The sequence below is a fragment of the Pristiophorus japonicus genome, chromosome 18 (assembly GCF_044704955.1).
Source record: "Pristiophorus japonicus isolate sPriJap1 chromosome 18, sPriJap1.hap1, whole genome shotgun sequence".
In the NCBI taxonomy this organism is placed as follows: Eukaryota; Metazoa; Chordata; class Chondrichthyes; family Pristiophoridae; genus Pristiophorus; species Pristiophorus japonicus.
This window is the reverse complement of record NC_091994.1, coordinates 109,062,641-109,086,307: the sequence shown is the minus strand read 5'-3', so window position 1 is coordinate 109,086,307 and position 23,667 is coordinate 109,062,641. Positions and strand designations below refer to the sequence as shown.

At 46.0% G+C, this 23,667-nt stretch overlaps 1 protein-coding gene across 3 annotated transcripts in view; it reads right to left on the bottom strand.

The window, feature by feature from the left end:
* Positions 1 to 20,094, bottom strand: part of pik3cd (phosphatidylinositol-4,5-bisphosphate 3-kinase, catalytic subunit delta) — a 245,206-nt gene extending 225,112 nt beyond the window's left edge. For 2 of the 3 annotated variants that reach the window (XM_070860520.1, XM_070860516.1), the window contains exons 1-2: positions 19,895 to 20,094; positions 19,594 to 19,661 (exon numbers count right to left, since the gene is read on the bottom strand). The gene's annotated coding sequence lies outside the window, so the exon portion shown is untranslated. Of the gene's footprint in view, positions 1 to 19,593; positions 19,662 to 19,844; positions 19,861 to 19,894 lie in introns of those variants that run through there. The other variant, XM_070860517.1, reaches the window with a different exon arrangement.
* Positions 20,095 to 23,667: the final 3,573 nt, after the last annotated feature.

The window sequence follows — 23,667 nt, the reverse complement described above, 5'->3', positions numbered from 1 at the left end:
CATCCAGACTGTCCAACCCCGTCAGAATTTTATACGCTTCAATGAGATCCCCTCTCTTTCATCGAAACTCTAGTGAATACAGGCCCAGTCGACCCAATCTCTCCTCATACGACAGTCCTGCCATCCCAGGAATCAGTCTGGTGAACCTTCGCTACACTCCCTCTATGGCAAGTATATCCTTTCTTGGGTAAGGAGACCAAAACTGCTCACAATACTCCAGGTGTGGTCTCACCAGGGCCCTGTATAACTGTAAACCCCAGGGGCCTCCTCCCATGCCTGCTGAACCCTATCCCCACCATCCCCACGGGTGCTGTAAAACTGTCTGCTGTGAATCATGATGCCAAACTCCAGAAACCTCGCACAGCGCTCTCAAACTCATGGACTACCTGCTCAGTGTTCCCTACATCTGCCATCCCCAGTATTAAAATCATGAAAAGGGAAACCAGAGGAAAGAACGTCGCCTCCACAGAGTCGGTTTCGCCATCAAGAATGAGCTGGTCGACCGCCTCAGAGACTCCCCCTGCGGGATTAACGAACGTCTCATGACCCTCCGACTCATCCTACCCCGGAACCAATGCGCCACAGTCATCGGCGCGTACTCCCCAACACTCGATGCAACTGATGAGACCAGAGAGGGTTTTTTACTCCAGCCTCGAAAAATCCCTGTCCTGCGTCCCTACGGACGACAAACTGATCCTCCTCGGCAACTTCAACGCCAGGGTCGGCAAGGACACAGCCCTCTGGGGAGACGTGATCGGCATAGCGGGAGAAGGGAAAACCAATTCCAGTGATACCCTGCTCCTGACAAAATGTCCAGAACACGACCTTGTTAGCACCAACACCTTGTTCTGCCAGAGGGACAAGTACAAGGCATCGTGGCATCGAGGCATCGACGATATCATCGTCCGAGCCAGGGATCGCAAGGATGCCACCTCTAATCGCCTAGCAACACACAATCCCCACCCTCAAAGCGACTAAGAATGATCTCATTGAAACATACAAAATTCTTACAGGGATTGACGGGGTGGATGCAGAGAGAATGTTTCCCCCTGGCTGGGGTCACAGACTCAGAAAGCAGCCCAGGCTTAACAGAAAGGGTTGTATATACAACTACACAATAAGAATATGCACCCATCCTTGTCGCATTCACAATCAGTAAATAGATTGTCTACATCATCCACTGCAGGAACCCCGAGCAATAAGGGGGTCGGCCATTTAGGACTGAGATAAGGAGAAACTTCTTCACTCAGAGGGTGGTGAATCTTTGGAATTCCCTGCCCCAGAGGGCTGTGGAAGCTCAATGGTTGAGTATATTCAAGACAGAGATCCATAGATTTTTGGATACTCAGGGAATCAAGGGATATGGGGATAGTGCAGAAAGTGGAGTTGAGGTCGAAGATCAGCCATGATCTCATTGAATGGCCGAGTCCTGCTCCTAATTCTTAGGTTCTTGAACCCCAGGACCAATACTCCCTCTAATATATTGCTCCTGCGGGGACCCTTTAAATCTATTGTGGGGGATGCTCGCTCGCGGGGAAAGTCTGCCAGCGGCCTACGCAGGCCCTCGCCATTGATGCGTGGTCGCGCTCCTTCGGGGAAACACTGTCTGGGACCCCCCCCCCCCCATGTTCAGTGCTGCTACGGCCCAAGATCTCCACCCCCAATTTGATAAAACCTAGGCCCATGAACCGCCGCCCCCATTCTTCTGAAACCCAGCCCCATGGACGCACCCCTCCCTCCCCCCCCCAAACCAATGCTGTATAGCCTTATAAAGACCTAAGAGTGGTGCCAAACCCCAGAACTCCCATCCCAGCTCGACTAAATCCAAGAACCACCTCCCAATACCAAGCCCCAGGGCTCCCACCAACCACTGCTGCCAAACCGTGTGCGCTCGCCCTCCATTCCCTCCACCTGAGCAAATCTTGTCTACCATCTTATTGATTAACCTGGGCTTTAAAAAAAAGTGACCAAAATGTGAGTACAGGTAAAGAAACATAATAAACATCAAGGTAGTTGACTTAAATGGCATGGAAAAATAGGAGTGTGTCATGCACAAAATATTCGATATGTAATAAACATAATTTAACTTAATTCAGGCACTAGACGTCAGTGGTTCTGATGATTCACTGTTTCTGTCATAAAATCCCCATCATTACTTAGCAGCATATCCTCCAACTCAGGAGGACCCCAGGAGCTCTGATCGTTACACATTAAAAGCATCTAGTGCATGCAACAATCACATGTTATTGCAAAACAATCTTTGGATGCTACATCTGCACTGCATTTGTAAACATACACAATTAATTCCCCCGCACAATCATATTTTAGGTGAAGATAAAACAGTAATCCGGTACACAACGGTGCTAGAAATTGTGCAGGTCCCAATGCTGCAGTGCAAGATTGTTTTTGTATTCAGTCACGGGACGTGTGCCCATCCCTAAGCGCCCACGAGAAGGTGGTGGTGAGCCGCCTTCTTGAATAGATGGCTCGGCCATTTCAGGGGGCAGTTAAGAGTCACGTTGCTGTGGGTCTGGAGTCACATGTAGGCCAGACCGGGTAAGGGCGGTAGATTTCCTTCCCTAAAGGGACATTAGTGAACCAGACGGGTTTTTAGGGCCAGCAATCCGGAAATTTCATGGTCACCATTATTGATACTAGTTTTTTTTAATTCCAGATTTATTTTAATGAATTGAATTTAAATTCTCCAGCTGCCATGGCTCCGGATCATTAGTCCAGGGCTTGGATTATTCGTCTAATAACATAACCACAATGCTACCGCACCCCTATTCTGCTGATCGTAAATAATAGAACCCAGCTCTTTGCAAAGAGCATGTTTGGCAACATTTCAATTTGGTCCATCGAGCCAGCAAGCTTTACAGTGGCGTTTTCTGCAAATCCTGGGACATGAAATAAGTGACTTTATTTTAAAATCCTAATTTCGTAATTACAAAGTTTACGAGAATCAAAACATATTTTGAAAGTTGGAAAAGGCTTTGCAATACTAAAAGAAAAGATTCTGTACATTAGATCTAGATAAGTGAAATGCAGCAAAGACATTCAGTCAAATTTTGCACTTCAAAATTAATTGCACTTTTGATTAGCCAAGGTAAACAAACAGATCAGGGCATCATTTGACTAATTTTATATTTGTCTGTACTCTCACTTCCCGGTAAGAAGGTTATGGGTTTAAGCCCCAGCCGAGCACATCTTCTGATACTTCAGTGTGGTGGTAACATTACAATAACTGCTACAATAATTCACTGTATGTCGCGTCTATTTGCAGATTTCTGATGGGTGTGCCTTGTCCTCCAAGGGAACAGTTTGCCTGGAATGTGTCATTTGATCCCCATACCCAGGAATGTGAAGCATTTTGAAACATGATAAGGTGCTATACAAATGGAAGCCTTTGTTGTTGGGGAACTACAAAATGTACTGCATTCCGACATCTGTGCTGTGACAATAATCATCATAGGTCGCCCCTTGGGGCTGAGGATGACTTGCTTCCACATCAAAAATACAGCACCCAGGTGACCAATGAACTCATTTTAAGCAGTGGAAGATGTCTGTGCCTGAATTCTTTTAACGTGGGGTGGCCATTGCACACCAGCCACCACACGGGGTTGACAGAGCCAGGTCTTGGTCCAATGGCAAAGGGGATCCAAGATGACTGGAGATCAGGCTCTGTCACGTGTGCCAATACACACACACAAACTCAAACTGTCCTCCTTCCCACAGGACCTCTCTCCAGTTCTATATCCCTGGATAGCATCACCTAACAATATTATCGATCTCAGTCTTGAAAGCTCCAATTATCCCAGCATCCACAGCCTTTTGGGGCGATAATACCAGTTTTTTTTTTTAAAAACAACCTTTTGTATGAAGAAGTACTTCCTGATTTGCCTCCTAAATGGCCTAGCTCTAATTTTAAGATTATTTCCCTTCATGATTTCCCCAACAGAGAAAACAGTTTCAAATGGTACTGTTTAACCCGAACCCATCATATTACCGGTTACCATATAGACGCTACCAACACTGATGAGTCCTGAAGAAAAGTTCACTGGCCTACTCCTGCTCCAAATTCTGATGTTCTTAGGTTATGTTTTTATGTAGTAGTTTTACTGAAGCATCATGAGTCAGCCTATAATGATAAGAATTTAACTTTCAAATTCATCGCAAATGCCTGATAAGGAAACAAAGCTCGAAAAGCGCGTTGACAATCAGAAAACCTTAAAAAGGTGCGATACAAAATCACTCCAGACAGTCAAAAGGTCATACGAAGGAAGTAAACACAGACAGGGACATTCATATCGTATGTGTAAATTAAATGAGCCAGGTTTTCAACAAAATAAAATATTTCAGTGCTGGATTTTGTGTTCCATTCCTAATATTAGCGATTTAATTTAAATAGATACAAATATCGGTGTAAAATAAAACTGTTTAAGAATGACATTCTCAAACAGGCCAAAATGCCTGAAGAGGATGAAGGTGGATCTCGGAGTTCCAGTGAAAGGTTTGAGGCTTTTGAAGAGAATGCATCGCTTCTTCCAATCAAGATTACTCAAGCACGCAAATTCTCAATACAAGGCTTTTATTTAACAAGTGGGTTTATAATTTAGGTTTGGACAAAATCTAGCTCAAAACAGAAGTCAGAAGTTACCGAGAGGTTGTTGGGGTTCACTGACAAACCCAGAATAAATGTCCCTCCCACTACCCCACAATACAAGATTAACTTGCATTTATATAGCACCTTTCACATCCTCAGGACATCCCAGAGTGCGTCACAACCAACAAAGTACTTTTGAAGTGTAGACACTGTTACAATGTTGGCGAACTTGCACGGAGCAAGTTCCCACAAACAGCAATGAGATAAATGACCAGATAGTCTGTTTTCACTGATATTGGTTGAGATAAATATTGGCTGGAACACCAAGAGAACTCTCCTGATCTTCAAATAGTGTCATGGGATGTTTATAGCCGCCTAAGAGGGCTGGTTTAATGGAGCCTTGGTTTAACGTCTTATCTGGAAGTGTTATAGTCCAGCTGAGGAGAACTGAGTAGACACCATAAAAGCTGCTCTTTGCCCAACTCATCAGGAGATACATTTGTATGATCCAAAGGCAGAGTTTCTTCCTTATTTTATCTTTGTTCAAAAAAAGTTAAATTTTTTTTATATGCAATACAATTTTCTGCAAATATTTTTTCACTTTTCCCCCTTCCTACTGATAGGATTTTTATTTTGAGCTGAGCATTGCTGCTGCATGCTGGAAACGCAGCACAGGGCATAAACAGCAACATCATTCTGCAGCAATAACTGATGCCAGAATTAGCAAGTCACTGACAGATTGAAGTCAATTCAAATTGACCAAACTACAAGACTCCAAAGCAATAGGATTACTGACATGTGACAAAGACCAATTATATTAAATGACGGTTTCATTTCAGTATATTGTACGACAACAGATCACACTCCGGTGGGATTCCAGGGGCTGGATTACCGTTGGGCATATGCCTCTATTGGTGCCCGGGAGGGGTGGGTAACGGGTACTCAAATGATTTCTGGGCGGGCGGGCTTCCAGCGCCCCGCGGGACATTCGGTGCTGCTTTTGCAGTGCGGGGGGGGGGGGGGGGGGGGAGTAAGTGGTGAGCAGTACCGCCCGGGAGAGTCAAGCTGGTGTGCAATGCCCCCGGTTACGACAGCGCTATGATTTTTGTTTCGCGCTGACCCCATAGCGCCCCCTAGTGAGAGAAAAAAAAAAACAGGCGGTCAGAGCTGTGCCGTAGGCGGTGAGAGCAGGAATGACTGCACGAGGCAAGTGCGATTGTTTTATTTCTGCGATTTATCTTTATGTGGGGTGGCCGATACGTCGGGGATTTTTCTTTTCTGGGGAAGCTTCTCAGGGCGCTCCAAGGCCGGCTGTTTAGCTTGGGATTTCCAGTTGCTCAGCCGACCTAGTGCCCCGAGAGAGGTGTGGGTCGCCTCCCTTAGCGCTCCGCCCCACACTCAGGGCCCAGCTGGTGAATTTTGTGGCTGCCGACGCAAACCACTTCCCGGCGCAAAATTTACCGCCGAAAAAGCCTCCAAACGAAAATCCAGCCTCGAGTATCTTACACAGTATAGTGACTTCAGAATTATTTTTTTCCCTCGCCCATTGGTATTCAGGTACTTTAAAACACCACACCACGGTGGCCAAGTGAATCTGAAATATATTTTAATTCGAATAAAACCCATGGCCTACGTCGAAACAGAGGAGCCTAACTCACTATGGAAAGTAATTGTGTGCGAAGCAATGAAAACCCAATTTTAAAATTCAGGCTTCGGAAATTTTAAAAGCTGGGGACAGTCAGAACTGGATAGAGTGCAGTAGAAATCTCCGCCAACGTAATGATAAGCATTAAAAGCACCCTGCATTTTATAGTAAAATAAAGCTGAAGATTTATTTTAAAAGTTCCAATTCTTTTGCCAATACGGAACACACATCTCCTTGGAGCAGAGAAGGTTGAGAGGAGATTTGATCGAGGTGTTCAAAATCATGAGGGGGTCGAGACAGAGTAGATAGAGAGAGAAACTGTTCCCATCGATGGAAGGGTCGAGAGCCAGAGGGCACAGATTTAAGGCGATTGGCAGAAGAACCAGAGGCGACATGAGGAAAAACGTTTTTACGCAGCGAGTGGTTAGGATCTGGAATGCGCTGCCCGAGAGGGTGGTGGAGGCAGACTCGATCGTGGCTTTCAAAAGGGAGTTGGATAAGTACCTGAAGGAAAATAATTGCAGGGCTACGGGGAAAGGGCGGGGGGAGTGGGACTGGCTGAGGTGCTCTTGCAGCGAGCCGGCACGGGCTCGACGGGCCGAATGGCCTCCTTCTGTGCTGTAACCATTCTATGATTCTAAATAGGAAACAGAGAATCCAGTTTATTGCCCTTGTAATGAAGTGTATTTATATAGAGCCTTTAGCGTAGTGAAACATCTCAAGGCGCTTCACAGGAGTATTAAGAGATTTTAAAAATTGACACCAAGCCGCAGGTGACCAAAAGCCTGGTCAAAGAGATAGGTTTTAAGGAGTATCTTGAAGGAGGAGAGAGAGATTGAGAGGCGGAGCGGTTTAGGGAGGGAGTTCCAGAGCTTGGGTCCTGGGCAGCTGAAGGCACGGCCACCGATGGCTGAGCGATTATAATCGGGGATGCTTAAGAGGGCAGAATTAGAGGAGCGCAGACATCTCGGGGGAGGTTGTGGGGCTGGAGGAGATTAGAGAGATAGGGAGGGGCGAGGGCCATGGAAGGATTTGAAAATAAGGATGAGAATTCTGAGCTCGAGGTGTTGCTTAAACGGAAGCCAATGTAAGTCAGCACATTCATAACTCGATTACCCACGGAATAAGTTGAGTCACTGCTTCCCATATACATCCTCCACTTGTCAGAACACTTGGTAGGAACTACTTATTATTAGGACTGCATATGTATGGATTAAATCTTTTAGAGCACTGTCCATTATTCATTAGCTCCCTAGATTTTGACTGCACACTGGAGAGAATAAATACAGTGCTGCCATTTAAAAACGTTTTATTTGTTTTGTTCAACCACGATGGGGATTTTAAGAGATATGGTTTTCTAAAATATTTTCACACAGTACTTTAACAGAATGGACTGATTTTATGTTGTAAATTGCACCAGAGGACGGGTAACACTGAATTTTAGGAGACCGTGATGGAGAGGGATGGAAGCAGGCGATAAGCTCTGCGGAGAAAACATTTATCACTTCAATTTCCCACCGCAACCTTACCACCATCTCCTGGATGACATTAAACATCAGGTGACGAAGGTTCATTACACAAGGTGACAGAGAAGTTATCCTACTGGTCAGTGATGAAGAGCATCTGACCCAAAGAGGGTATCAAAAGAGAATCACCACATATCATATAGGCGTTCCCTCGTATCGAGGATAACTTGCTTCCACGCTAAAAAGAGATGGGTTTGCAGATCTTTCAATGAAGGACCTAATATTCCAGATCCCAAACTACATGTTGAAGGGTGGAAGATGCCGGTGCCTAAACCTCTCCGCCTCTCTATCTCGCTCTCCTCCTTCAAGACGTTCCTTAAAACCTACCTCTTTGACCAGGCTTTTGGTCACCTGCGGCTCGGTGTCAAGCCACCACACGGGCTCGACAGAGCTAGGTCTTGGTCCAGTGGCAAGGGTTACCAAGACGACTGGAGGCCTGTTCTGCTGCACGGACCTAGTGTGCACACATATCGCACAGTGTGGGCTGGCCCTTGCTGCCCCTGGGCCCTCGCCTCTTCTGGGCCCCGAACTCACGCCTCTCCTGGGCCCCAATCACATCGCTCCATGATCTCACGCCGCTCCTTCGCCCCGACCTCGCCGCTCCTGCTGTACCTGCCTTCGCTCCAATCACCGACCTGGGTTATGGTGATGTCCAATCCATATATACCAGGACTAATTAACCCTTCAAAAAGGTGTTACCAAACTTTCTTCCCTTTGTCCAAAATGGTTCAAGGTTACAACGTAAAGTTCCTTTCGTGGTATAGTCTGCACACAGACACGAGCCTGTACTCTGCGCTTCAGTTCATGCTACAATCGGTACTGCTCGGGTCAAATAATGCTGCTTGCACAAAATAGGAAAGGTCTTCCTGTTCCAGACAGAGGGCCCACCTTTCTCTGATGGTCTGCCCTAAAAGGATTAACTAGAGTAATAAATCATTATTCTGACAAACTAGTTGATTTGTTTTTAAATGTCTTTAGAAAACACGCGTAATTTGGGGTATTATCAATATTTCATTAAGTCTTGTAGATAGAATATGATATTAATGTCACCTTATAACGTTGCACATTTAGTTTTGAGAACAAAATGGTTTACCCCAATGGAACTCCAATTGTGTCTCAGGAATCAGTTTTTAAAAACACCTAAAATAAAAATGGGATTTTACGAATGATAACGATCAGAATACAAAATTACAATGTGCCACTCGACTGAAATAAGTCACTTCAAAAATAAGTATATTTTATTTAAGTGTTACTGGTTACGGTGCATTTTAAAAACATGCTGGAAGAAATGCTCTTTTTCAGTTTGAACGCTGAATATGAAAGTAAAATCTAAAATGCCACATTGCATGGAAGAAGAATAAATGATTTCATAGAAACACAGAAATTTATAGCAGCGAAGGAGGCCATTTCGGTCCATCATGTCAGCACCGGCCGACAAAGAGCTACCCAGCCTAATCCCACTTTCCAGCTCTCGGTCCGTAGCCCTCAAGGTTACGGCACTTCAAGTGCACATCCAGGTACTTTCTAAATGCGATGAGGGTTTCTGCCTCTACCAGGCAGCGAGTTTCAGGCAGCGAGTTCCTCTGGTGAAAACATTTCTCCACAAAGTAACATCTGAAAATTACTCAACTCTTCCTTTTTACTCATCAGCATCTCATTTCAAAACACAGCCAACTAGGGCAGAGATATCACACCATAAACATCAGAATTCTGTACATAAGTGCAATCAACACATCTTCATTATGAATCTAGTCTAATTGCCAGTTACTCTCGATATTACGTGTTGAGCTGAACAAATCGGGCACTCACATACTTTAAGTTCGGGAACCAGAATATCAATTTTGGTTTGTCTGCACCGAACACGCACCTATCCAGCCAAAAATGCAGTTAACTTTTTTAACATATAGATTTAACTTAAAAAGAAAATACTTTTCTTCAACTGTTTTAATACATCCTACGCTTTCCAGATTTAGTCAGACATTATTCTTTTATTGGGACAGAAATATATTTGAAACTTAATTTATCCAAGTCAAATTTTCTTTTCGTAACCAATTACATAAACAGACCCTAATCTATATTTCAACAACAACAACAACTTGTGTTTATATAGCGCCTTTAACATAGTAAAATATCCCAAGGTGCTTCACAGGAGCGTTACAAGACAAAACAAATAAGTTTGACACTGAGCCACACAAGAAGAAATGAGGGCAGGTGACCAAAAGCTCAGTCAAAGAGGTAGGTTTTAAGGAGCATCTTAAAGGAGGAAAGAGAGGTAGAGAGGTTTAGGGAGGGAGTTCCAGAGCTTAGGGCCTGGGCAGCTGAAGGCACGGCCACCGATGGTTGAGTGGTTATAATCAGGGATGCTCAAGAGTGCAGAATTTGAAGAGCGCAGATATCTCGGCGGGGGGGGGGGAGGGAGAGGGGTTGTGAGCCTGAATGGGATTACAGAGATAGGGAGGGACGAGGCCATGGGTTACAGAGATAGGGAGGGACGAGCCCATGGGTTACAGAGATAGGGAGGGACGAGGCCATGGGTTACAGAGATAGGGAGGGATGAGACCATGGGTTACAGAGATAGGGAGGGACAAGGCCATGGGTTACAGAGGTAGGGAAGGGCAAGGCCATGGGTTACAGAGATAGGGAGGGGCAAGGCCATGGGTTACAGAGATAGGGAGGGACGAGGCCATGGGTTACAGAGATAGGGAGGGATGAGGCCATGGGTTACAGAGATAGGGAGGGACGAGGCCATGGGTTACAGAGATAGGGAGGGACGAGGCCATGGGTTACAGAGATAGGGAGGGGCGAGGCCATGGGTTACAGAGATAGGGAGGGATGAGGCCATGGGTTATAGAGATAGGGAGGGATGAGGCCATGGGTTACAGAGATAGGGAGGGACAAGGCCATGGGTTACAGAGATAGGGAGGGACAAGGCCATGGGTTACAGAGGTAGGGAAGGGCAAGGCCATGGGTTACAGAGATAGGGAGGGGCAAGGCCATGGGTTACAGAGATAGGGAGGGGCAAGGCCATGGGTTACAGAGATAGGGAGGGACGAGGCCATGGGTTACAGAGATAGGGAGGGATGAGGCCATGGGTTACAGAGATAGGGAGGGACGAGGCCATGGGTTACAGAGATAGGGAGGGACGAGGCCATGGGTTACAGAGATAGGGAGGGGCGAGGCCATGGGTTACAGAGATAGGGAGGGATGAGGCCATGGGTTATAGAGATAGGGAGGGACGAGGCCATGGGTTACAGAGATAGGGAGGGGCGAGGCCATGGGTTACAGAGATAGGGAGGGACGAGGCCATGGGTTACAGAGATAGGGAGGGACGAGGCCATGGGTTACAGAGATAGGGAGGGGGCAAGGCCATGGGTTACAGAGATCGGGAGGGACGAGGCCATGGAAGGATTTCTAAACAAGGATGAGAACGTCCCTGAGATATGAAATGCAATAATGATTTAATTACAGAAAAATATTTTACAATTGGTCAGTCTTCTCTCTTCCCCAGCAACACTTTTGGAATAGTTAAGAAAAAGTTATGAAGATGTGGAAAATTCAATATATCCCAATTTTAGGATAAAAGGTTATATATTACAAATATTTACACTTCAGATGATTATATACAGATTATCAGACAAGATAATAATTTATTTTCCTATCTTGCCAGCTTGCTTCTTCCCCCACCCCCCCCAACCACCCCACCCCAACCCCCACTCACCACCGCCCCCCCCCCAACCCCCACTCACCACCCGCCCCCCCCAACCCCCACTCACCACCCGCCCCCCCCAACCCCCACTCACCCCCCCTCAACCCCACTCACCACCCGCTCCCCCCAACCCCCACTCACCACCCGCCCCCCCCAACCCCCACTCACCACCCGCCCCCCCCCTCCACACCACCCCCCAACCACCCTCCCGCGCCCCCCCCTCCAACCATCTCCACCCCCCCAAGGTGATGGAGCTTCTGACTCCTTGTTGGCTTCAAGCTCCAAGAGCATTGGTCACCCATTCGTAACTCACCCAAGTGATCATGATCCTTGACAGCAAGTGAGAGTGGGCTATTCAACCATTGGGGGAAGTCATCCCCGAACCTGATTAGCAGTGACAATACAGTAATTCTGGCAGGGGTGATTAGGTAATTGTACGGAATGGGAACACGAGCCAATATCCACCTCTCTCAATCCAGGGATAAGGAGGCCACTGGTAATAACCCCACCTCCTCCCAGACTGAGATAACCCAACTCAGCTCTAATGGTGGAATCAAACCTGGGACTTTTCCACGACTCAACAAGTTATGGGGGAGTGGGGTGGCAGGGGAGTCTAAAATCAGTTTGCATTCTTGTTTGGGATAATAATTTGGGGCACAACGGTCACATTGTCACAGTCACAATTTAACCCTCTTAAAGTATATGCTTGCCTTCCCGTGTACAACATACTCACTTAAACCCATTTTGTACATTGCAAATAATTTCTACAAAGATCGTACATAACCACAGTTTTATTTGCAGCTTGAAAAAGATGTATCCAAGTCTTTCTTGTACATAAATGTAATATTTAGAATGTCATTGTGTTATTTTGCAACTTAATCCTAGTCACGATTCCCTCTTAAAATGTATTTTACCGCAACAATTTATCTGGGACCCCAAGAATAGATTTGTAGATTAAGAATTTAGGAAACAGGCCTAAACTTGATCAGTAGACGGTCTGAATAAAAACATTGGCAACTGCTAACTGTCCAGTCAAACTGCTTACCTAAGGAATCCGAGTGGCCATCTTCACTGTGACAATCAACTAAGTGAAAATTTCTCCAACTAACTGACAATTAAATAAAATAATATTTCAGATCTGATTTTGAATGGCTTTAAACTCCCACTCCATTTGGCCCAATAAATGGGATCCTGTCTCATTAATCTATGAAATCAAATAACCCGAGCTGTACAATAATGTTCTAAATAGCAGTGAATTTAATAAACATTTAGTTTTCAACTATCAGACGATGTTTAGTTTGCTGAAGTAATCAACTCTAACCTTTTTTTGTATTCGTACAAAATACAGAGAGAGATGAATCATCGTTAACTGCATCAAACAGACATTGGAAGCTTAAAAAGGATGATTTTTCCATCCACATAATGGGCTCAATTTTGCCCAAGTCCATTTTCTGGCGTAATGTCAGGGTAACGCCCGTTTTTCTAGGCCAGAAATATTTTGACAAAGTTTTCCAGACCTATAATTCAAATTGGTGCCACGCAGCGTGTTCAGTCGCCTCAGGTGGTTGAGTCTGCCGCCTGCGCTGAAAAAACGATGCCACACCTTCTGCGCATGCGCGGGGAAAAGAAATGGCTTTTTTGACATTATTTCAATGAACGCGCATGCGCAGTACATCTCCGGGTCTGCAATCGGCCATTTTTAAAGAGCCAGTTGTGTGTGTGACAACGTTGAGAACTTTGCGAGAGCATTGGAAAAATCGCAGCTGCAGCAATACAAGATGCAACGCGGTGCAAGGACCAAAATTTCTGACAGGATGAAGTGGAGGCACTAGTTACTGTGACTGAGAACAGAGGGCAGGAGCTGGACACCGGCAGAGGTCACATAAAAGTTCCATCCAAAGAAATGAAGAAACGCTGGAACCAACTTGCAGAAGATTACTGTGCAATGGTGAACACCACGAGATCTGGAGGCCAGTGTAAATAGAAGTGGCAGGACCTTGGTCAAGTAGTTCGTGTAAGTAATATTTTCATTTATTCAATGGAATTGCAATTGTAAATGTACATGTGACCAGCTGTATATGTCCCACCCAGCAGAAAGATACCCTCTCTAAAAAGTTATGTTTTCATCTTTGCAGAGGAAGGCAGCACACAACAAAAGGGAAAGAACTTGAACAGGAGATGGCCCGGCAAATCTGCACCCACCGACCCTTGGAAGAGAGAGTCACTGCTTTGATGGGTCCTGCCTGGAGAAAAGCAAGCACCACTGCACAAGCTGGGCCCATACTCGAGGGAGAGGGGAAGTCCTGCAAATTCCACAGTCTGACTTTGCTAAATGTTAAGTACTGCACGGGCTAGCTATGCTTTTGGATCCTGTGAATGTCTCCGTCAGCTACACTTCGGTTGCCGCAATGTGCTATCATTCATCCTGGTCCTTCAAATCAACCTGCTGCCTGTGCTGTGTGAGCCTACTCATGACACCCACCCTGCCCCCTCCTCTGCTGCTAACCATTTATCTGTGTTCTGTTATATTTTGCAGAACTTGAGGCCAACCCTGACGATGCTGAAGTTTCAGACGAGGACGAGCCTGAAGAGGAGAATATCTTCCAATCCCACCCTCCAGACCAAGAGCACGGGGGTGAGGGAGAGGGGATGGAGATGGATGAAGCCCCCACTGTTTTACTGACTTTGGTGGAGGTGCAGGTACCGCCCATTGAGGTTCCAGCCCCTTCCGTGACTAGTGCTTTGAGTGTTGGTGGGACATTCCATGGTTTCCGAATGTCCGAGGCTGCTGGTCCCAGTGGGGTGGTGCAGCGAGGTACACCCAGGGCCCCACCATCCCAGACTGTGAGTCCCAGTGGGGGGCGGTGCGAGCTACACTTGTGGGGAGGAGGAGGAGGAGGAGAGCTGGACCACGCTCTCCTGAGGTGCAGGATCTAACAGGTGTGTTTCAGATGATGGCAATGAGTGCGGAGAGCATTGACCTTACGCGATCACTCCTGGACACCATCAGTGGGGTGGGTGATGAGGTAGCGGGATTGTCGGGAGAAATAACAACAATCTCACGAGAAATGGGAATGATGTCAGTGACCATGAGGGAGGGAATGTCACAGGTAGTTGAGACAGTTTTGCTCAACGTGAGGGAGGGAATGTTGCAGGTCGTCGAGACACTGTCAGGGTGCATGAGGGACGGCATGTTGGAGTTAGCTGCTGCAATAAGGGAACACGCCCAGACCCTGCGCCCATTGACAGAATCAACTGCCACTCCCACTCCAATCTCCACACCAGCCTCTGAAGAGCCCCAAGCCGGGCCCTCCACATTGCTGCCCCTTTAACAGGTGCGCACTACCCGAGATCTTAGAAAGAATAAGCTTGGTACCAATCCCAGAAACACTGCATCACTGCCTGCGGGCAGTGGTGGTGGAGTCACCAAGAATAAGTGCGGCGGGCAGTCTTAGAATAAGGTGGAGGAGAGATGGGTGCAGCCTTTCTTTGCTGCTGCTGTTGTTGTTGTTATTGTTACTGCTGTAACTGTTGTTCTCAAATTAAAAGATTTTTGTAAGTTATGTAAATTTACAAGTTTAAAAGTTAGTAAGTGATCTTAAAGTTTTCAAGTGATCTTAGAGTTTGTAAGTGATCATAACTGAAAACTTTAAAGTTTGATACAAGAATCATTTTATTAAAGTTAAGTTAAGTACAAAGAACTATTTGTTAAACTTTTGAATAAAATATATTTTACATTAAATCTGAATCATTTTCATTATTTGTTCCATTAAGAACACCGCAGGCAGGACAGGTTCTTTGTTCTCTCTCCCCAAGGTCTGTATGGATGGACTTCTCCCTTCCCCCTCCCCACCTCCCCACCAAACTCATTGCCGTCTTGCGCCTCGTGCAGCAGCCTTCCGATCGGCACCTCCCTCCCTGGGCTCAGTGCAGAAGCCACTCGATCACCACCTCTCCCCTACCTCCTCACCGCCCCCGGGCTTGTTTTCCAGCCAAGCCCGTGTTCGGGCGCAGGGCCGATTCTGACGGCCGATGCTATGACCCCCTCTCCAGCCCTGCTTGAAGACGTTCGGTGATAGCGGGAGTAAAAAAGGATGACTTTAGAAGTCCAAGAAACGTCCATGTACTCTGCTGGAAGGTTAAAAAAAAGTTGAACTTTATTATGGGTATTTCAAGTGTTAGAGACTCCCTCCAAAAATTTCGATGAGAAACAATGGTGTCTTTCAGCGCGATTTTTCAACGTGCGCTGATTTCTGTTAACTCACCAGAAGGTTTTTCGGGAGTGGACAGATACGTCGACCTCGGATTAAAAATTTGGGGCAAACTGCGAAAATGCTGAAAACTGGCATAGACATGAGGGAACATCCCCTATGACGTCAAAAAAACCTAACCTAAAAACATTGTAACTAAAGCAGTTACACCGGCGCAGATTCCAAGGGCAAACTTTGAATTAAATAATTACAGCAGAAAAAACCATCGCGCCAAAAAAACAGCGCCAATGACCCGGGAAAATTTAACCCAATGCTTTGGGTTAATAAGAAGAAAATAGCATGAAAAAAAAATGGGTTCCAAAAGTATAACATGGTGAATCACTATTCTCGTGAAAGGATTATGAACTCTAAAATGCAAGTAAAGATCCCAGAAAAATCCTATTATGACTTGTAATTAAAAATGGAATTTAACTTACTCAACCACCTTAAACCAGTGGATTGAATTATGAAGCTGATGGAGATAGAACATATCCCATGGCCTTCAGGGCTGTTGTGATACCCGCCCTCCTGTATGGCTCAGAGACGTGGACCATGTACAGTAGACACCTCAAATCGCTGGAGAAATACCACCAACCATGTCTCCACAAGATCCTGCAAATCCCCTGGGAGGACAGACGCACCAACGTCAGCGTCCTCAGCCAGGCCAACATCCCCAGCATTGAAGCACTGACCACACTCGACCAGCTCTGCTCGGCGGGCCACATTGTCCACATGCCCGACACAACACTCCCAAAGCAGGCACTCTACTCGGAACTCCTACACGGCAGGCGAGCTCAAGGTGGGCAGAGGAAACGTTTCAAGGACACCCTCAAAGCCTCCTTGATAAAATGTAACATTCCCACCGACACCTGGGAGACCCTGGCCAGAGACCACCCTAAGTGGAGGAAGTACATCCGGGAGGGCGCTGAGCACCTCGAGTCTCGTCTCCGAGAGCATGCAGAAAGCAAGTGCAGACAGTGGAAGGAGCGTGCAGCAAACCTGTCCCACCCACCCTTTCCTTGGACCGGTGACAGAGACTGTAATTCCCATATTACATAGAAAATAGGTGCAGGAATAGGCCATTCGGCCCTTCGAGCCTGCACCACCATTCATTAAGATCATGGCTGATCATTCGCCTCAGTACCCCTTTCCTGCTTTCTCTCCGTACTCTTTGATCCCTTTAGCCGTAAGGGCCATATCTAACTCCCTCTTGAATATATCCAACGAACTGGCATCAACAACTCTCTGCGGTAGGGAATTCCACAGGTTAACAACTCTCTGAGTGAAGAAGTTTCTCCTCGTCTCAGTCCTAAATGGTTTACCCATTATCCTTAGACTGTATCCCCTGGTTCTGGACTTCCCCAACATCAGAAACATTCTTCCTGCATCTAACCTGTCCAGTCCCGTCAGAATTTTATATGTTTCTATGAGATCCCCTCTCATCCTTCTAAACTCCAGTGAATACAGGCCCAGTCGATCCAGTCTCTCCTCATATGTCAGTCCAGCCATCCCGGGAATCAGTCTGGTGAACCTTCGCTGCACTCCCTCAATACCAAGAACGTCCTTCCTCAGATTAGGAGACCAAAACTGAACACAATATTCCAGATGAGACCTCACCAAAGCCCTGTACAAGTGCAGTAAGACCTCCCTGCTCCTATACTCAAATCCCCTAGCTATGAAGGCCAACATACCATTTGCCTTCTTCACCGCCTGCTGTACCTGCATGCTAACTTTCAATGACTGATGTACCATGACACCAAGGTCTCATTGCACCTCCCCTTTTCCTAATCTGCCGCCATTCAGATAATATTCTGCCTTCGTGATTTTGCCCCCAAAGTGGATAACCTCACATTTATCTATATTATACTGCATCTGCCATGCATTTGCCCACTCACCTAACCTGTCCAAGTCACCCTGCAGTCTCTTAGCATCCTCCTCACAGCTCACACCGCCACCCAGTTTAGTGTCATCTGCAAACTTGATGATATTACACTCAATTTCTTCATCCAAATCATTAATGTATATTGTAAATAGCTGGGGTCCCAGCACTGAGCCCTGCAGCACCCCACTTGTCACTGCCTGCCATTCTGAAAAGGACCCGTTTATCCCAAGTCTCTGCTTCCTGTCTGCCAACCAGTTCTCTATCCATGTCAGTACATTACCCCCAATACCATGTGCTTTAATTTTGCACACCAATCTCTTGTGTGGGCTGTTCAGTCACCTAAGAACTCACTTTTAGAGTGGAAGCAAGTCTTCCTCGATTTCAAGGGACTGCCTATGATGATAAGGTTAAAAAAAAAATCCCAGAATACCATACAAGAATGGAATGTGACTTGTTTGTAACTCTAATAACATGTCGTGTAATACCACTCGGAAGCAGAAATTAAATTTTTTTCATGAAGACAACAATTAATCGGATCACTGGGCAAATCCCTTAAACGCTGCTTTACCAATGAGATTCTAAAATAGAACTATTTTGTGTTTCGCTTTTATCTGGGAATACTGCATGTTGCAAAATAGACTGATGCAATCCCTTGGGACCGTGCAATGAAATGCTCCTCGTTACCTTTTTAAATAAACAACAGAACAACTGAGACAATCCTGCACTTTCGCTCTCTCATTTCTGCAAGGAAGGAACAAGGGCCTGAACAGCAGTCTACTTACAGTAACATCTATACGATGAGGTCTAATATTCTAAGCATTGAGGTACAATGCCCCAGATTTCCTCTCCTCATTTCTCACTAGATGATTTGCACACCAACGTTTGTGAGACTGAACACTATAAACATGATGGGACATGTTTCATTTGCATATTAATTTATGGTATTGATATAGCGCCATTAATGTAGTCGAACGTCCCAAGGGAGCTTTATCAAACAAACTTTTGGCACTGAGCTACATAAGGAGATATTCGGGCAGATGACCAAAAGCTTGGTCAAAGAAATAGGTATTAAGGAGGCGAGAGAGGTAGAGAGGAGAAGAGATTTCAGGATGAAATTCCAGAGCTTAGGGCCCAGGCAGCTCAAGACACAGCCACCAATGGTGGAGCGATTAAAATCGGGGTGCTCAAGAACCAGAATTAGAGGAGCGCAGAGATCTGGGGTGGTTGTGGGTTAACATTTATTTACTTCAGGACTTATTTACCTGTACTTTGATTTAGAATAGTTTCCAGTGCCTGGCTGTAACCCTTTCAGAGTGGACACTGCATGCGTGACATTCTTCAGAAAACATTGTAAAATATACCAGGATTATAAATAGCAACTGTACAGCAACGGATGCCTTATATTCAGTGGGTAATGACACATGGAGAGTACCCTGTATTTCTATGCTCCATATACTTGGATCATTCGGACCATTAACTATCAGCAAGTTGAGGCACTTCCCCATCAGTTGCAACACAACCAAAGCAAACAAGAGCTCCCTCGCCCCCCAGCCCCCCTTCACAACACCCCATGTCAAAAATAAGTTATTTTAAAATATTGTTCATACTGTTTCAGTTAAATGACCCTAGCTCTTGGATTGTAAAAAAGAAAAATGGCAGAAAATATTTCAAATGTGCCTGACACAAGTCCCTTCAAAACATGCAGTGCAGCAAGCACACAAGCACAATGTTGGATCACCAGTTATGCCATTATAGCGTCTTCATTGTAAAGACACATTCTCGTTCTGGGCGAATCACTTCAAAAAGACAATGTATTGTAAATTTAATATTGCATCTTTTTAAAAAGGAGCATTTTGAGTGCAGGCAGATTGGCTGAAACAATAGACACACACACGCACACATATATATATATATATCTATATGGGAATAATGGCTCACACCACAACAATCCTTACTGGGTCAATACATTAACATTACTCACTGGTTCTTTCAGTCACTTCCGCAGTCGGGCCGAATCCATGCCGCTGAACCGGACCAGAGAGCTCAGCCCTGGTTAAAGTGAAGGAAAACAAGAGTGAATCACTGAAAGCAACCGAGACACACACACACATACATACACAAATACACCACTAGAAGGACGAAAATAAACATGCTATTTGCTTTGTTGACATACAAAATGTTGATACTCGGCTTTAATCTTCTTAAGAGAGTGAAACACAAAAAAACAAGCACATGAGTTAGCGCGGTGTGTGCCCCTGGGTGCACTGATGGAGGGTAGGTACCGGTTTGCCAAGGATTCTCAGGCTCCGGAGAAGCGGCAGTGCAGTTTCATGTCCCACTGAAATAGCTCTGGACCCTGGGCGCCGCGGCGTCACAGCTCCTCCTGCCCCCAGCCCCAAACCCCAAGGTGGCTCCTGGTAATTTTTAAAAATATATATATATACACACACAAAAAAACTAAACTAAAGTGCAAAAAAATGGAGGCCCCGTCAGACTTGAGAAGCGGAAGTGCCGAAAGATGTGCGGCTCCACATTTGATGAGCAGCCAATAACCGGGCGGACGGAGCCGGCCAACAGCGCAATGGGCTCGACAGCGCTCACAGCGCAGGGCACTGCACCCAGACACTGATATACACAGCCCAGGGAATCACATACCCAGAGAATCATATACCCAGCCCTGGAAATCATATACCCAGAGAATCATATACCCAGCCCTGAGAATCATATACCCAGCCCTGGGAATCATATACCCAGAGAATCATATACCCAGCCTTGGGAATCATATACCCAGAGAATCATATACCCAGCCCTGAGAATCATATACCCAGCCCTGGGAATCATATACCCAGAGAATCATATACCCAGCCCTGGGAATCATATACCCAAAGAATCATATACCCAGCCCAAGGAATCATATACCCAGCTCTGGGAATCATATACCCAGAGAATCATATACCCAGCCCAGGGACTGATATACCCAGCCCAGGGAGTCATATACCCAGCCCAGGGACAGATATACCTAGCCCAGGGACAGATATACCCAGCCCAGGGTCCGATATACCCATCCCTGGGAATCATATACCCAGCCCAGGAACAGATATACCCAACCCTGGGAATCATATACCCAGCCCAGGGAGTGATATACACAGCCCAGGGACCGATATACCCAGCTCTGGGAATCATATGCCCAGCCCAGGGAATCATATACCCAGAGAATCATATACCCAGCCCAGGGACTGCTATACCACCCAGAAACTATATACCCAGACCAGTGACTGATATACCACCCAGAAACTATATACCCAGCCCAGAGAGTAATATACCCAGCCCAGTGACTGATATACCCAGCCAAGGGACTGAAATACTCAGCCCAGGGACTGATATACCCAGCCCAGGGACCGATAAACCCAGCCCAGGGACCGATATACTCAGCCCAGGGACCGATATACCCAGCCCAGGGACTGATATACCCAGCCCAGGGACTGATATACCCAGCCCAGTGCCTGATATACCCAGCCCAGTGCCTGATATACCCAGCCCAGGGACTGATATACCCAGCCCAGGGACTGATATACCCAGCCCAGTAGGGACTGATATACCCAGCCCAGTAGGGACTGATATACCCAGCTCTATTCAGTCAGTGCATGATGTACTCAGATAATGTCATTTGAAACCCAGCATGACCCAATGCATGGTAGACAGAGCTGCTCAAACTTTGGGATTGGTGGTATCAAGGTCCAGAGGAGGAATTTTGATAATCTCACCCTGCTCAAAGCTCAATCAGTACGTTTTATAATCACAGTCTTTTCATTCTCTCACACAATCTAAAAAAAAATACAAGTGTACAATGTGGGAAGCTTTCTGCTCACACAGCTAATCATTCTCTGATATCTCATCTTATTCTTTACCTGCTGAATATAAAATGCAATGATTTGTCCCTTACTCATTGAATCATAGAATAGAATCATAGACATTTACAGCACAGAAGGAGGCCATTTCGGCCCATCGTGTCAGCACCGGCCGGCAAAGAGCTAATCAGCCTAATCCCACTTTCCAGCTCTCGGTCCGTAGCCCTGCAGGTTACGGCATTTCAAGTGCATTATGATGTTCAAGTAAGATGATGGCATATCCAAGTATTTTTTAAATGCGGAGGTTTCTGCCTCTACCACCCTTTCAGGCAGTGAGTTCCAGACCCCCACCACCCTCTGGGTGAAAAAAGTTCTCCTCCTCTCCTCTCTAATCCTTCTACAAATCACTTTAAATTTATGCCCCCTGGTTGTCGACCTCACTGCTGAGGGAAATAGGTCCGTCCTATCCACTCTATCTAAGCCGCTCATAATTTTATATACCTCAATAAAGTCTCCCCTCAGACTCCTCTGTTCCAAAGAAAACAATCCCAGCCTATCCAATCTTTCCTCATAGCTAAAATTCTCCAGTCCAGGCAACACCCTCATAAATCTCCTCTGCACCCTCTCTAATGCAATCACATCTTTTCCGTAATGTAGAAGTAAAAACAGAAAATGCTGGGAATACTCAGCAGGTCAGGCAGCATGTGTGGAGAGAGAAACAGAGTTTCAGGTCGATGAACTTTCGTAGATCGATTTCACTTTCTAACTCTGTCTTTCCTTTTTCGAAGCTAATAGACTTGCAGTGCATTTTCAGCGTTTACTGATTTTAAGAACATAAGAATTAGAAGCAGGAGCAAGCCATTCAGCCCCTTGAGCCTGCTCCGCCATTCAATGTGATCATGGCTGATCCTCTACCTCAACTCCACTTTCCTGCACTATCCCCATATCCCTTGATTCCCTTAATATCCAAAAATCTATCGATCTCTGTTGCAGGGGATTGTGCCTCCCATTTGGTGCTGCATAAGAATAACATAAGAATTTGGAACAGGAGTAGACCATACATACTTTTTGAGCCTGCTCTGCCATTCAATAAGATTAATTACCTTAGAGCCCAAAAATCTATTGCTCTCTGTCTTGAATATACTCAAAGACTGATCCTCCACAGCCCTCTGGGGCAGAGAATTCCAAAGATTCACCACCCTCTGAGTGAAAAGGTTTCTCCCTGTTAGATCTCTTAATTTTCAATGAGATGCGAACTCCGGTGATAGTTTTACATAACTTTATTCCAGCAGCAGCAACAGAACCTTGGCAGGGCTCCAGCTCTTTGTTCTTCTAAAACACATGGCAAACAATGGCTGTTCTTATACCTGGCTCACCCTCTTTGACCTTATTGGCTCAATTGATATGTTGTTAGCCCATGATTGGCTCCCAGCCGAAAGTCCTGAAATGTCAAGCGTGAGTTATAGCTCAATGCAATGTGCTAACTCTCACGTAGGCAGGGGTCTGTGTTTTCTCAACTTTGCAACCTGCTTGAATTCTCTATCACTCCCCATCTCAGTCCTAAATGGCCGACTCCTTATCCTGAGACTGTGACCCCTGGTTCTCAGAGTTATTTCATATGTCCAGCTAAGATTGCAATTTTAATTTTTATCTGCGCTGTTTTGTTGGATAAAGTTAGAACTGTTCGTCAACTGTTCCTGTGGCATTATTATCCTGAAGAACTCAATAAAAATCTCAATAAAAATGTAGTGCAAAAGCTTTTGCTGTAGAAGATGTAACGTCCGCTGCGTGTGAACTTGCAGCGTAGCCAATTTGTGTAAACTTACAGTGGAACATTCATCGGAGACAGACGCCTCACGATTGCTCGGCAGGGAATCATCATAATTGGCAAACAGATTGAAACACATGAGGGCTAAAACTTCGTGGGTTTAGCGTCAGCTGTTACCACCCGGTTCGTCGGACAAAATGGTGGCCGCCGCGCTTTCCCTGGCTGCCGGCGGGTGCTGCAGCTGACGCCTTTTTTGGCAGGTCAGCAGCGCTGCCGTTGCCCGCACTCGCCGAAAGCATGGTAATGAGTCGGAGCGTGACGCCGATCGGCACGCAAAGTCGCGTTGACGCCCGCTCATCCATTTTGGAGATCGCCGCTCCGATCACCGCCCTCTCCAAAGCATGCCCGCGCAGGCAGCCTCTAAACCCACAGCATTAGC